This window comes from Cetorhinus maximus, chromosome 13, assembly GCF_964194155.1.
Source record: "Cetorhinus maximus chromosome 13, sCetMax3.hap1.1, whole genome shotgun sequence".
NCBI classification, from domain to species: Eukaryota; Metazoa; Chordata; class Chondrichthyes; order Lamniformes; family Cetorhinidae; genus Cetorhinus; species Cetorhinus maximus.
Genome location: NC_135891.1, coordinates 70,069,491 through 70,082,316, shown reverse-complemented (window position 1 = coordinate 70,082,316; position 12,826 = coordinate 70,069,491). Strand labels below are relative to the sequence as shown.

The following is a 12,826-nucleotide window of genomic DNA, read 5'->3' as shown; positions in this document are numbered from 1 at the left end:
TCCTTTCAGCATCATCGGAGCAGGGCCGGGAGAAGGAGCAGCAGAGGCCCCCTCTCACACCTGAGGGGTCTGAAGTCTCACCAGCATCACACCATCTCTGCCAGGCAGGCACCAGCGCAGATACTAGCACATTGGTGGGAATAAGAACATTGGCTAGTGTCCTGGGGCACAGCGGTGAGGGCACTTCACAGTTGCTGGAGGAGCTGGCAGAGACAGAGAGGGCCCATGGCGCCAGCAGTCGGAGGACTGCAGGGGACCAGGCACATGGTCAGTCGGTGCCTGATGATGTGCCTCTGGAGTCGTCCGCGACGCAGCAGGGGCAGGAAATGCGGCCGGGTGTGCGGGAGCATCTGGGGGAGAATCATAAGGCTATGCTTGGCTTGGTCTCCGTGGTGGAGTAGTCTAGGCAGACGCTCGCCGAAGCAATGAGCCACATGTCCATGCGCCATGCGTCCTCCGTGATGACTCTCGTGGAGAGGCTCCTCCAGGAGACCTGCCAGGGCTTCCTGGGGATGAGCTCAGACCAGCAAGCCCTCACATCAGCAATAACCTCAGCTGGTCAGTGCCAGTATGGGAGATGGTCTGGGCATCAATTTTCCCAGCTCGGTGCCCATCCATCCACGGTGAGCAGGGAGGTCTAAAGCGACCTCACATCGGTGCAGCAGCAACTGCTGTCTCTGCGGGCACCTCTCAGGGCGCTCTGGATGAGGGCAGCAGCTCCTCCGCCCCTCTGCCAGTGACCGTTGCACCAATTGAGGCTGCGACGACTGGGGAGATGCCAGCTGTGGAACTGGCCACTCCCTCCCAGGTGGGGCCAGCAAAGTAACTAAGGGTCTTGTTAATAAAACTGAATGTCCAACAAAACACTCATAATATTTTTGGAAACCATCCACCTGCAGAGGACGACCGCCAAGGTCATCGAGGCCACCAGGACAGCAGAGTCAGCAGGCTGTCTCAGAAGCCACTCCGAGCGATGGGGTGGCACCAAGATGTAGCACCCGTAAACATAAACATAAGGCACCTTAGGTACACCCCAGGTTTCTCACTGGTGCTTTTGTGTTGGCCTGAGATGAGGTCCTTATGATTTGTTCTGATTTGTAACACTGTTGTCTTTTTTTTTGCATAACTTTGTTTGCTGGACATATTAAATTCAGATATGTCACCATGGCTGAGGATGCCTCTTTTCTTCTGGAGGTGTATGGTTTCCAAAAATGTTATGAGTGTTTTGTTGGATATTCAGCTTTAATAACAAGGCCCTTAGTTACTGTTCCTAATCTGGCAGATTTTGCACTTAGGTGCCGAGTATGGAGCCTACAGCCCAGGCTTGTCCTGGTGATCCACCTGTGCTATGCTAGCTGAAGGTTCATTGGATTAAAGCCTCCCGGGTGTCCCTGCCTCCCTGGAGTACGCCCGGGTCATCATCTACCCCCTCAGCATTTCCCTGTGTGTGCTCATCCTCAGACTCACTGCTGGACTCATCGTGTGCAGCCGTAGCCAGTGTCTACATCTTCATCGTCCACAGTGACCCCCTTTCCAGCGCAAGATTGTGGGGAGCGCAGCATGCAACCACTATCACCAACACACAACCTGGGGGGTACTGGAGTGCCCCCTGAATGGTCCAGGCATCGGAAGCGCATCTTGAGAAGACTGATGGCTCCCTCCACCACAGCCCTTGTGGAGGCGTGGCTCCTATTGTACCGCTGCTCAGCTTCTGTTTTGAATGGCGGAGAGGCATCATGAGCCACCTTCTGAGGGGATAGCTCTTGTCACCCAGCAGCCATCCATACAGCCGGGCCGGAGCACTGAAGATACTCGGCACCCGGGTGTGTCTGAGGGTGTAGGTGTAGGTGTCGTGGGAGCTGCCTGGGTACCTTGCACAGACTTGTAAAATCAGCATCCTGTGATCACACACTATCTGCACGTTCATGGATTGGAAGCCCTTCCTGTTGACGAAGGCACCGGGCTCACCTGCTGGCGCCTTGATGGCCACGTGTGCAGTCTATTCCACCCATGATGCGGGGGAAGCCAGTAATTGCGAAGCCTCTGGTTCGCTGTGTCTGACTTGCCTTGTCCTAACGGAAGTGGATGAAGGTCAATGCATGCCTGAACACAGTGTCTGTAACCTGCTTGACACAAGTGTGGACAGCTGATTGGGAGACACAGCAAAGATCACCCACCGAGCCCCAGAAGGAGCCAGAGGCACAGACGTTGAGGGCAACTGTGAGCTTCAGAGCCACTGGCATGGGGTGTCTACCCACACAGTTAGGGGAGATCTCAGGCCCAATCATCTGACAGATGTAGTTGACTGTCTCCCTTGACAGTCGGAGCCTCCTTCGGCATTGCACCTCAGACATATTGAGGTAACTGCTTCGCCGCCTGTATATCCTGGCAGCAGGATAGTGGCGTCTTCTGCAGACCCTTGCACCTTGGACAACCTCTTGGCCCTGCGCCCCTTGTGCCTGCGCCTGTACTCCCAAAGGTGGCTCCCCTGGAGGCTGAATGTGCACTCCTGGCCTCCTCCCCCTTCTAGCCCTCCCTTCCTCCTCAGAGGAGCTGCCTCCAGTGGACAGTTCAGCTCCCATTCCCAGGCTAAGGGAAGGCTTCCTGAAACCTGGAGGCCCAAAAAAGATTCCTCACCGCAGAGTGCTGACCTGAAGGCTAAGAGTTCAGACAAAGCAGCTGGGGTCACACAGGCAAGTTTCAAAAACTTTGAAAAATAAATACTCGGCTGTGCACACTCGTGACCCCAGTGAGCCCTCTTATCCCACCCGTGGATGAGGTTTATATAAATGTGTTCAACCCGCCTGCCCATTGAGCTCGTGTACCGACCCGAAGATTGCACGGACGCTGAAAAATCAATGTCGATTGGTGAATCAAGGGCTTTAAGTGGCCCGTTAATTAATGGCGAGCATGCATTGGACATCATTGCGGGTCTGCCCAACAAAATATCACGATGGTGCGCGGTGACATTGGGACGCTCTCCCAATGTCACCGTGCGTCATTTTACGCGCAGACATGCAGGGCCCACCCCTGCATACCAACGGGAAAATTCTGCAGCTTGGTAATACAGGAATGTAAAAACAGCTTCATATCTTTGACCTGTTGTCTGCTTCAGTGTCCTTCTCTGGTAACTCATTTTACAACTTGATGAAACTTTAATGACCTGAATAGACTTCTCACTCTTAAATTTCTAATTTTTAACTCATGTTTATTGATATTGAACATTTCACCAAAGTGAAAGACACGCTTGAGGCAGTTTTAGAATTCCTTCCCATAACCTTCAACAGATTATGAAGCTGTTTTATATCGGAGTCCAAATTTCAGGAGAGGTCTTAAAATTCTCTTCCTCATTTACGAATCCCTCCATGGTCTTACATCTCCCTATCTCCATAATCTCCCTCCCACAACCCTGCAAGGTATTTCGAATCTTCTAATTCTGGCCTCTATTGCGTCCTCAATTTTAACTGCTCCATCATCGGTAGTCCTGCTGACAGCTGCCTTAGGCCCCTAGCTCTGGATTTCCCTCCCTACACCTCTCTGCCTCTCCACCTCTCTCCTCTTTTAAGAGGCTCCTTATATCTGTTTGGCCAACCTTTTGGTCATCTGCCATAATATCGCCATATGTGGCTCGGTGTCAAATTTTCTTTAGTTGCACACCTGAGAAACAGCTTAGGATGCTTAAAGGTATATAAATGCAAGCTGCTGTTGTAAATGCTGCTTTCCCATGCTCGCTTTTCTAATGTCCTCCCTCACGGCTTCCTTGTCAGAGCCCATTGTCCTACGCGTGCAACAATTGGCTGCAGAATTTGTTGTGACATTGTGATGACAGAAATTAAGGCCAGGTTTTTTAGGATGACGGGGTTTCCCACGCAGCCACCTGAAGAGTCAGTGGAGAACGCATCACCGCCGATCTGGGCTGCCTCGCAGCCTTTTAACGCTCCAAGCAGCATTAATTAGCTGGAGGGGGGGATTCCACCCCTCAATCAGGAGAAAGTCCCGCCTCAGAAAGCTGGCGGCCAGTCTGATTGGCCGGCAGCTGTCTATTCCCAGCAACGCCGAAAGCTGCAGTGGACAGGGCTAGCATTACAAACAGTCCCCGGAGTCCAAGTCCTGAGAGTCCAGGAGCGGGCAAGTATGGGGGTTTCAGGGCGGGGAGGGGAGGTGAGGCCCAGGGGCATGGGCAGAATGGGGTAGGGGTGTTGGTGGGGAGGCCGGGGCATGGGGAGGAGTAGGAAGCACCTGCCGTGACCAGACATTGTGGGTGGGGAGCCCAAAATTGAAAGGAAGCTATTAATGGAGACACCCTCCTCCTTCCAGCCCAAGGCCCGAGCAGGGAGACTTTCCTCGTTTCCCCCCCCCAATCCCTGAACTCTCGCCAGCCTGAAAATTAAGACCTGAGGTGAAACAACCATTAAGTTGTCATTAATTGGCCACAAAAGTGCCTCATTTGGGGCAAGGGCAGGCAGGCTGGCCTGGGCCCTGCCTGTCCCACTGTAAAATTGCAGAGAGGTCCCGTGGGTGTGAGCCCGGCGAGAATCCAACCCCGAGAATTTAATGTCTCCCCCCACCCCCGGCCTACAAACCTGCTGGTGGGAGGGGTGCAAAATTCCACCTTAAGTATTTTTAGCTCAAAAGAGGATCTCTTAACTCAATCACAAGTCATAAGAAGGATTTTAAAATCCAGCTGCTACATTAACACAATACAAATGCTGCAACACCATTAAACTGTTATTTTCAAACTGAAAGACTGGAGGAAAAGACCAAGCTACATTAATAAAAACCCATTCTGTGATTGGCTGCACTTGTCTCATTCACAATTACTTTTAATATATCTGGCAGTTATTCAAACCTAAGAAAGCCTGTCCGTATTTAAAAGTCTCAAACTGATGTAGAGTTGAGTTTGTTCAGTGGGTCCTGCAGAGAAGGCTAGGAACAGGAAGAGGCCTTTCAGCCCATCAAGCCTGGAGGAATTGAACAAGATCATGGCTGATTTATATCCTAACTTCCATCTACCCATTAACAAAAGTTTATCAATCTCAGGTTTAAATGTATTAATTGAACTAGCATCTGCTACATTTTTTGGGAGCGAGTTCCACACTTGTACCATCCTTTGCATGAATAGTGCTCCTTAATCTCGCTCCTGAATGGCCTGGCTCTAATTTTAAGGTTATGTACCCTTGTCCTAGACTCCCTCATCAGCAGAAAAAAACCCTCTGTACCCTATCAATTCCTTTCAAAATCTGAATAAAAGCTCAATCAGATCCCCACTTTAACCTTCTATCCCAGAGTTACAAGCCTGTTTTTTGTAATCTCTCCTCCAATGTAGCCCTTGGAGCCCTAGTAACATTCTGGGGAATCTGTGCTGGACTCTTTTTCAAGCTGCAATGTCCAAAACTGTAAACTGTCCTCCAGATGTTGTCTAAAAAGGGCTTTATAGAAAAACACTCTCTCTTTTACATATTATGTACAGCACAGAAACAGGCCATTCAGCCCAACTAGAGTGTGCTGGGCCTTTATTGGTAAATGCTAACAGTCTATCAGTGTTTTTGATTTTTTTTGTATTTGATCGCCAATATTCCCTCTAAACTGCGAAACCTCACAGCACCCTAGATGTTCCAGTGCAGGCCCATACAAGCCGGCCTTTTTAAGTTGCCATCCAAAAGATTTCAACGTCTTGCGCACTTAAGTGAATAGGCCACACCACTAAAAAACTGAGAGGAGTTTCTGTTATCATGGGTTTGTTTCAGGAGTCATTAGCTTCTATTCTAGAAGAGATCCCACTGAAAGCGAAGGTCTTTGTTCAAAAACATTTATTTACATGCTAACTATTTACAAAGGTTAAACACGACTAACATATCACTAGAGCTACCCTCGGAGATGCTGTTCAGACATCCTCACTCAGTGAGTGACATTAGTGTGATATGGCTTCTTTTGCACATGCTCAGTATGCTCTTATTAGAGTTAAACCTTTACTCTATTTGCTTGTTGATGGCTACTAAATTTTAATGATCTATGGACCCATACAGCTCTTTGTACCACTAATGTTTCTTGCTGTTCACTATTTCAAAAATACCCAGAGCTTTCACTTTTTGGCTCTAAATCCTTTTGTGCTGTAAGTTTCCATGATTCAATGATTCTGTGATGACCTCAGGCTTAGCAATGTTGAAATCCATCAGTCACGGTTTAGTCCATTCATGTTAACTATCAATATCTGTGCTCCTGTCTACACTATAACCATGTCAGCAATCTCTGCATTATCAGCAAACTTAGATATATTGCTGCCCATTGTGTCATCAAAGTCATTAATAAATAAGACAAAAGAAAGATTTGTGTTTGCAAAATGTTTTCAGTGTCCCAAAACACTTTACAGCAAATGAAGTACATTTGAGGTGGTTACTGTTGCAATGTAATAAATATAACAGGCAAGTTACACACAGCAAGATCCCACAAACAGCAATGTGACAGTCATTGAATATATCCAAGATAGAGATCGATAGATTTTTGGGTACGAAGGGAATTAATAAAGATGGCAATGTGACACATCCTTCATAAACCATTCATGCATCCCATACACATCCAGCATCTACATCATTCAGAGGAGACATCCACACTTACCAATGATCATCATCTAATCCATTTGTGGCTAACCAACCAAACAAATGTTGGGCAGGTTTGTCACTGGCCAGGAGTGACCACGGGCAGAGAGACCTGGGGATCAAGGTTCTTCAAGCACACATCACAGGAAGCAATGTTCCCACGTTTCAATAAAAAAGGCCTTGTCAACAGTACATAAAGAAAGTCTTTGTGTTACAGTGTGACCAGTGAACAACCACAGACGAGACATAACTCACTGAGGGTGCATACTGATACTTTCTCTTCTAGATTCACAATGAGATTTGGGTTTCATTAATACAATCATTGCCTCAGTCAGAAACTGAATGGAATCTGTGCTTGATGATGGATGTACTGGACTCTCTCTAAGTTCCTGTCACTCACCCTGCTGCGTTACATTCACTGTCCCCTACTTATTTTCAATCAAATTGCTGGCTAAACAATTTCTCCACCCGGTTGAGGAAGCACTTGAGCACATTACTCATCATGTACTGCACTCTGAGGTGTTCAGAATTACTGCCTGCTGTAGAGACAGCATGTGGACAGGTTAACTCAGACAACGAATCATATAAACCCCCCTCCCCCATCATGTAAACGCAACCCCTCCCCATCACCCAAACACACCCCCTCCCCCATCACCCAAACACACCCCCTCCCCCATCACCCAAACACACCCCCTCCCCCATCACCCAAACACAACCCCTCAATAAAACTAAACAAGCCTGGGCTTAGTGACTGCTACATTAATGCAGCTAATGTGAGGAAGATTGTACTTCCATTTGTTTATTTAGCAGGAAGTAATGGCCAGGTTTGATTGGTTTGATCAGTTTTGGCTGCATCTAATCAGGCAAATGATACAGTTCAAAAGGCCCCAACATATTGGCAGCCAGGTCACAGGTTAATGACAGGGTCTGACAGTTTCTGCTGAAGGGTCATGAGGACTCGAAACGTCAACTCTTTTCTTCTCCGCTGATGCTGCCAGACCTGCTGAGTTTTTCCAGGTAATTCTGTTTTTGTTTTGGATTTCCAGCATCCGCAGTAGTTTTTTGTTTTTATCTCTGACAGTTTCCTATTAAGTTTGGATCCATTGAAGTGATCAGATGTTTAACTCTGGGGAGAATATATACCGATTTTCATCTGGAATTGAGCTTTGTATTGTGGTTTTGCTGCTCCTTATTTTACATCTGTCAGTTTTGCGTAACTTAAGTGAGCAATCCTAATGCTGAAATAGCTAAAGAGCCATGAGAGACAGTACAGAATTTGAAACTGGAGCTAACAGCAACATCAACTACTCGCCATAGCTGAAAGATTCGGAAGGATTTTCTGATCTGATGGTAGCCCATGACAATTCCAAGATTGGACTCTTTAAAGAGGGATGTGTGGGGCGAATAAGTCAATTCACTATTAGCACAACAGAAGATGGGTCATACAGACTCGTACATCTGTTTCTCTCTCCACAGATGCTGCCAGACCTGCTGAGTTTTTCCAGCATTTTCTGTTTTCATTTCAGATTTCCAGTATTTGTTGTATTTTGCTTTTATCAATTCACTACTAGGCCTGACATGGTGACTCTTATCAAGAGAAGTGGAGGGGGTGGGATTGGTTAGCTCAGTTGGCTAGATGGATAGTTAGATGTAATGCAGCATGATGTCAATGGCATGGGTTCAATCCCTGTACCAGCTGTGGTATTTCATGGAGGCCATCATCTCCTTGCCTTGCCCAGCACTGGCAGAGTGGCACCCATCAAGCTGGAGCTGCCAAAATTGTCTCTCTCTAGATGACATGAAATTAAAAGAAGTGCCAGAAATTGTTGGAAATTTTGATATACAAGAGTGATCTTGGGGTGGGTAAGCCTGACATCACAATAGCAATGAACCTGCATCTAAAAGCAGGAGAGCTGGTACAAAATGTGAAATGCACCAATTCTCCACATGTACCGACCTCTCTTTCACACACAGAAGGGGCCAGCTCAGCCCAAAACATGCCAGTCCCTTGTAAAACACATCGGATGAAAATTTGATAATTCCAAAAAGTGATTGTGGGGTGCAGTCCAGCATTCAGTGGCGTGTGCCACAGCTGACAACCCAAGTTTGTGCAAAGTTGGTAATGCTAGCTTACACTAGTAGAGATAATCTGCACCTTTTAAAAAGGAGGTGGATTCTGGCTGCTGGAGGAGCAGGAAGTGATGGGGAAGACATTCTGAGCAGAAGGAACACTGACTAATGGTGCAACAGGGCAGACAGCAGGCTCCAAGGTTCCCAGACACTGTGTTAAAGATCTCACAGGATGTGTGCAGGTGTAGAGAGGTCCCTTATCCAGAGGGGGCCAGGACGCCCTCCAGATAGATACTGAAAAAGCAATGGGAGCAGACAATGTCCTGAGTATGGGTACACACACACACTGCACATTCAGTGAGTGGTAATCTTTATGGTTATAGTACATCTCAGAATTGAAATGTGGTGCCCACAAAGACACATGTGTGCAGTCACTGGCACCCTGTACCATGGGTAAGTCACTATCCCAGCAAAGCCAGTACACTTTCCACATGCTTCTCTCATTCAGAGTAAACACAATGAACTCCAGGTATGAAGAGCCTCTGTCACCTCTCTGATGCAGCAGTGGATGGTGAACTGGGAGATGTTTGATACGTTTCTGCTGCCAGCCTGGAAGGATCCCAACATGAAGAAATTCACGGCTACAGTCACATTTACAGACACTGGCAGTGCCATCCTCGCCCTGCTCTGAGGCTCAGGTCTGGTTCTAAGAGGTGATAGACTTCTATCAGCACCTCCTCCGTGAAGCACAGGCAACGTACACACTGCTCCTAGCTTAGGTGGAGGTAAGAGAAATGCTCCCAAAGATTTGAGGTGGATAAGGCTTCCTGCTGAGAGCCCTTCTCCCCATTAACCTCCTCCCTCTTCCAGCAGCTTGTCCTCCTCGGTACTACCTCTGCTCATTCTCCCTCATGTTGCCAGTTAAGGCAGAGTGGTAACTACAGCACCCATGACTGGGAGCAGGTGGTCCGGGAAGACCCTTGAAGTTGGAACTGTAAGGAATATATCTTTTTATTTCTGATTGGACTGTTGTAAAGGACATATCTTTTTATTTTCTATTGAACTGTGCATTAGAATTACAATGGTTGCAGGTTGAAAGGCATGTCCACTGAAACAGGGTGAGAGATATATACAATGTTGCAGTCCTGGAACAGAGTGTACCATGAAAGATAGGATGGTGCCGGAAAGGAGTCCTGGACCAAGGGAGCTGCCTGACAACAGCATTTTAATTGGCTCCTGACCAGGGTTTTGTGTGGTAACAGTGCAGCAAAAAGCTTCAGGCCTGTAAAGAGAAAACATCTAAAATCTCTTTTCCTTATATCTCTATAACCTGCTCCCTCTCTGAAAACCCCTGTTAAAAGGAAAAGGGGAAATTCACTGTTAGATACATTGAAAGGCAAGCTCTCATCCAGTGAACTAAATACTGAAAGTGCTGGAAGACCACCTCATGTCATCAACAAGAACTGACAGGAATTTGGAAGACATCGATCAAAATCAATCCACCAATCCACCTAATCCTGTACTGCGGACTGGTGCTATTGAACTGTTTTATCCCACCCTTAAAATCCATTTTTTGTGCAGTGTGTGTGTGTCTACAGTTTAAGTTATAGTGTTAGAAGTTAGCAGTTCATATTTCTTTCTTTTGCTGCTGATTAATGACAGTTTGTTCAATAAACAGTTATTTACTTATCAAGTTTGCAAACCTGGTGCTCGTATTCTGTTAACCTAAATTAAACAATTAGGTAGAATTGGGGCAATCTGGTAATTTGGTCAAACTTTTTCAAATTTGACAAGGCTCAGGGAGCAGTGGGGTTTGATATTACAGCGCACTATCCTCAGTGAGTCGTGACAGAACCAAACCCTTTTCCACATACTGCACTATTTCCTGTCAACTTCACCAACTTTAAACAACTGTGCAAACCACCAAACACTTCTACAAACACAGAGAGCCAGTTGGAATTAATAAGCAATTGACCTGAGAAAAGTTGATGATCCCTTTAAGTGGTCCTTTTTGTTGTTGAACACATGTTCAGTTGGTATGTTTAAGAGAGGGCCTGAGCTGGAGCGGCAGGTTTGAAACTGGCAGTGAAACTGGCATTGACCGATGACACGATATGCCTATTCTGTGTACGTCCAGTGCATGTGCTAACATCCTGACCAAAATGACACCCTTAACACCAAAATTACAGCATTATGGCATTGAATTTTGCTGCTGCTAGTTCTTCCTAAAACATGTCAGACTTTCCTAAAATATATCATCTCACTAAATCATGTCAGCTCCTCTTGGAAAACATCTCAACCCCCCTTGAATGACAGCCACTTACAATATCAGCCCCTCATCAAACATGCCAGCTCCTCCTAAAACAGTAGATTATCTTTAGTGCTCTGATCTTGGTGTCTGAGCAAAATTGCAGAAAGGTGCATGGAGCGATCAATCAGCAGCTCAGCACTGCTTACACTAAACACACCTTCAGGCTCATGATAACACTCATGTAAAGGGCCATTGAGGCCAAGCACTCTGTTCTGTCCCTTAATCGCCAGATACAATTGCTTATTGAGCATAATCTCAGTGTCACACAAATACATCCCAGCATTCATGAGCTTCTGTATGTTTCAAAGCTGAGTTTTAAATTTATCCAGGCTTGAGAGACTTAATGAACAGCTCAAGTTTCTATCTTCTTAACAAAGTCAATCACCATCATAGAGATATCACCCTGTCGAATCCAAGCTACTGTCACACATTGTATGACTCTGACCTTACCCCATGTCACCATAAATTATGACGACACACTAGGAGTGGTCTTATCCACTCCCTCCCGCAACATGGCCCTGTCCCTATGTATAACACCCAATCATTATAGCACTGTCCCTACACAGTGTAATCACTTAGTACTGTCCCGACCCAGTGTAATCACTATAGCACTGTCCATACCAGTGCATTCACTATAGTACTACCCCTACCCAGTGTAATCACTATAGCACTGTCCCTATCCAGTGTAATCACTATAGCACTGACCGGACCCAGTGTAATAACTATACCACTGTCCCTACCCAGTGCATTCACTATATCACTGTCCCTACCCAGTGTAATGACTATAGCACTGTCCCTACCCAGTGCATTCACTATAGCACTGTCTCTACCCAGTGTAATCGCTACAGCACTGTCCCTATCCAGTGTAAGTCACGATATCACTGTCCCTACCCAGTGCATTCACTATAGCACTGTCCCTACCCAGTGCATTCACTATAGCACTGTCCCTACCCAGTGCATTCACTATAGCACTGTCCCTACCCAGTGCATTCACTATAGCACTGTACCTACCCAGTTTTTTTCAAAATTCATTCATGGGATGTGAGCTTCGCTGGCTGGGCCGGCATTTATTGCCCATCCCTAGGTGCCCTTGAGAAGGTGGTGGTGAGTTGCCTTCTTGAACCGCTGCAGTCCATGTGGTGTAGGTACACCCACAGTGCTGTTAGGGAGGGAGTTCCTGGATTTTGACCCAGCGACAGTGAAGGAACGGTGATATATTTCCAAGTCAGGATGGTGAGTGACTTGGAAGGGAACTTCCAGGTGGTGGTGTTCCCATGTGTCTGCTGCCCTTGTCCTTCTAGATGACAGTGGTTGTGGTGCTAGAAGGTGCTAAGGAGCCTTGGCGAGTTCTTACAGTGCATCTTGTAGATGGTACCCACTGTTGCTATTGTGTGTAGGTGGTGGAGGGAGTGAATGTTTGTGGATGTGGTGCCAATCAGGCGGACTGCTTTGTCCTGGACGGTGTCGAGCTTTTGAGTGTTGTGGGAGCTGCACTCATCCAAGCAAGTGGGGAGTATTTCATCACAATCCTGACTTGTGCCTTGTAGATGTTGGACATGTAATCACTATATCACTGTCCCTATCCAGTGTAATCACTATATGGCTGTCCCTATCCAGTGTAATCACTATATCACTGTCCCCACTCAGTGTAATCACTATAGCACTGTCCCTACCCAGTGTATTCACTATAACACTGTCCCTACCCAATGTATTCACCACAGCACTGTACCTACCCAGTGCAATCACTTCCACACACAACACACATTAACCATAGCTTGTCCAGGTATACTTGTATGGTGGGATGAGTTATGAAGTTTGACTATCTGATTTTAACTGTGCCATGGTGTGA

The 12,826-nt window shown here is 46.8% G+C and overlaps 2 protein-coding genes across 4 annotated transcripts in view; both read right to left on the bottom strand.

Moving 5' to 3' along the window:
• Positions 1–12,826, bottom strand: part of eapp (e2f-associated phosphoprotein) — a 503,058-nt gene that overhangs the window by 183,149 nt on the left and 307,083 nt on the right. The window lies entirely within an intron of this gene.
• LOC144688675 (dysbindin) overlaps positions 1–12,826 on the bottom strand; it is a 57,749-nt gene that overhangs the window by 43,576 nt on the left and 1,347 nt on the right. The window lies entirely within an intron of this gene.